The sequence below is a fragment of the Helianthus annuus genome, chromosome 15, assembly GCF_002127325.2.
Source record: "Helianthus annuus cultivar XRQ/B chromosome 15, HanXRQr2.0-SUNRISE, whole genome shotgun sequence".
NCBI lineage: Eukaryota > Viridiplantae > Streptophyta > Magnoliopsida > Asterales > Asteraceae > Helianthus > Helianthus annuus.
Window position 1 is genome coordinate 160,455,105 of NC_035447.2, and position 3,302 is coordinate 160,458,406.

Sequence of the window (3,302 nt, forward strand, 5' to 3'; positions counted from 1 at the left end):
TACTTGGGATTGTATCCCTGCTGACTCAAACCACTTAGCCGAGGGTAACGTCACCTTCAAAGGAGGGGCCTACCACTTTACGCATTAATAACTTAATTAATTATCTTTCAATAATCCAACCCTTTAGGATTGTATCCTTGCTAACTCAAACTACTGGGTTAAGGGTAACGTCACCTTCAAAAGAGGGGCCTACTACTATAACTAAGATAATCTCTTAAAAAGTGCAAAAGTGCGGAAAACATCAAAGGTTACACTAAAGGCGAGTCGGATCCAAGGGATTCATCTTGTCTATCTGTTTTATTTTATTTTTATTTTCAGCATTTTTTTAGTTTTTATTTTCATGTTTAAACCTTTTTCTAAACTTTTGGTTTGATTAGACGTTGAGGATAAACCAGTATTAAAAGCTCTTGTGTCCATGGACGACCTCGGTATCTTACCAACGCTATACTACGCTCACGATGGGTGCACTTGCCCATATGTGTGTTTAGTGTTAGTAAAATATCATGTTTTATAAATTTAAAACTTGACTAAAGTGTTAAGAAGGGCTAAAAATATAGTAAAAAATATATCACACTCGACACGCATCAAGTTTTTTCGGTGTGTTTTATTCCTGAAAATTAAAACTAAACTAGAAAGCATAAAGGTTAATCTAAACTAAAACTAAGGATAGTTCCGCGGAATGCCTCCGTGGTGCGCCACGTTTATAAGGGTCCTTGGCTAGACCCAAAGCCAGTCATATGTTACCCAAGTGGGATGGGTTGCATCCCATGTTGCACCGTCAGAGAGCATCATCCAAACTTGAGTCTATGACTTTCATGTAGTTGACCGGGTCATCATCTTCTACTCTTTTCCCGACTCCAAACTTCATTTCCTTGTCCCCAACCCTTAATGTTAGTATTCCCCCATTCGTGTCTACCATTGCGTGGGCCGTAGCTAGGAAGGGCCTCCCTAAGATGAGTGGTACTTCGGTATCTTCCTCCATATCTAGTATGACAAAGTCGGCTGGAAAGACAAAGTCTCCGACTTTAACCAATAGATTTCCAGCGACACCTTGTGGGTATTTAACAGACCTATCGGCAAGTTGTATGCTCATTTTCGTCGGGCTTGTTTTCCCTAGTCCGAGTCGGTCAAACATTGATGCGGGATGAGGTTGATGCTAGCCCCAAGATCGGCTAGTGCATTGCGTATGGGTGAGTCCCCGATTGAACAAGGAATGGTAAAGCTTCCGGGGTCGATCTTCTTTTGTGGGAGTTTGTTGAGTAGTAAGGCGGAACATTCTTCGCTTAAATTAACTAATTGCAATGATTCATTTTTCCTTTTGTGAGTGAGAAAGTCCCTCATGAATTTTGAATATTTAGGCATTTGGGTTAGAACTTCTACAAATAAAATATTGACATGCAATTGCTTTAGTAGATTTACGAATTTTGTGAATTGCTCATCGGTCTTTTGGCGAAGTAACCGACCGGGATAAGGCACCGGAGGATTCTTGGGTGGCTCTTGGCTTGGCGTAGGAGTCGTCTCTTTTTGGGGTGTTGATGAAGCTGTGGTTTAGCTTGGTGAACTCCTTTCAGTTGTGGGAAGCGGAGCTTTCTCGGGACATACGGTATGGTTTCTCGATGTGATGAGATGTACTTGCGCCTTTGGGTTTGTTTCGGTATTGCTAGGTAACGCCCCTTGTGGTCTCTCGGAGAAATTTTGAGCTAGTTGATTTAATTGTTTTTCAATGTTTTGAATACTAGCTTGTTGGTTTCTAAAATTCGATTCCAATTGTTGAAATCGATCCGAGTTTTCTTATCGAAGTCAGAGATGAGGCGTGAGACAGTGTCTTCAAGCCTCTCTCGTCCCCCTTGTTGTTGTTGAGAGAAATTTTGTGACTCATTGCGTGGTTGTTGAAAGTTTGTTCTTTGGTTTTGATTTTGTTGGTTACTACTATTGCCAGGTTCTCTCCAACCAAGGATTGCCAGGTTCTCTCCAACTAAGGTTAGGGTGGTTACGCCATCCTTTGTTGTAGGTACCTGTCGGAGGACCTGACGGCCTAGGTCTATTATCAATGTAGTTTACCGTTTCCGTTTGATTATCTATTTCTTTCATACAACTCCAATTTTCATGTGGCCCACCACATCCTTCACAAGCCATAATCGAGGCCGTTTTTGCCATTTCTAACTTTTTGTTTTTGAAGAAAGGGCCTCGATTTGAGCTTTTAAAGAAGTGCTTTCGTCAACCTTATGGGCGCCCGGGGCAATAGATTTATTGCCTCGGGGAGTGTGCCACTGAAAATTGTTTTGAGCGATTTCCTCAATTTGATTATAAATTTCATTTGGGCGGCGATTACCTAAAAGTCCCCCGGAGCTAGAGTCAAGTGTTTGCCTTATGTGTGGCAACAACCCATTGTAGAAAGTGGATACTTGTTGCCATACCGCAAGACCATGATGCGGACACTTTCTTAGTAGCTCCTTGAACCTTTCCCAAGTTTCATATAAGGATTCCCCATCCTCTTGTGGGTATGTATTAATTTCAGTCATTAATTTAGCCGTTTTAGCAGGAGGGAAATACTTATACAGAAACTTTTGGGCTAGTTCATCCCAGGTGTTTACCGAACCAACTGGGAGGGTATTAAGCCAAGCCTTAGCTCGGTCTTTTAGTGAAAATGGAAACATTCGTAGGCGGATGGCGTCATTTGATGCTCCGTTGATCCGAAAAGTATCACATATTTCCAAAAAGTTGGTAATATGTAAATGGGGATCTTCATCCGCAAGCCCGTGGAAGGTTGCGGAGTTTTGAAGCATTTGGATCAAATGCGGCCGAAGTTCGAAGTTGTTGGCATCGACATTCGGTGCATTGATAGCGGCGCCAAGATTACCTACAGTGGGTCGTAGGTAATCCATGAGGGTACGTTGATCCGCCATTGGAAGTAGGTCCCCCGAAACTTTCTCTTGGTTTTTAGCTTTAAGTCTTTTTCTTAGAAAGCGTTCGGGTTCGTCTAGAGGTCCTTTTATGTCTCTACTGGAACTGGAGCTCATACACTACGTAGAAAGTTCAGGTGTGGCGCCTGGGTTCCAAGTCCTGCAATAAAAACAAAAAGAACGTTGGTCAGAAGTTTCACCACGGCCCTGTGCTCAGATGAACACGGCCCCGTGGTCAAAGTTACAGTTATTGTTTCCGGATCCCCGTTACTGGAAAGCTTGACACGACCCCGTGTTACACCAACACGGCCCAGTGCTCAGCTCTCTGTAACTTGGAAAATAAAAACTGCCACTAACAATGCTGGACACGGCCCGTGTCCGACCAGGCACAGCCCGTGC

The 3,302-nt window shown here is 43.1% G+C and overlaps 1 non-coding gene across 1 annotated transcript; it reads left to right on the forward strand.

The window, feature by feature from the left end:
* The first annotated feature begins 2,421 nt into the window (after positions 1-2,421).
* LOC118487691 lies at positions 2,422-2,528 on the forward strand. The gene has a single exon (XR_004882634.1). It is a non-coding gene; the product is annotated as a small nucleolar RNA R71 (small nucleolar RNA).
* The last annotated feature ends 774 nt before the right edge of the window (positions 2,529-3,302 follow it).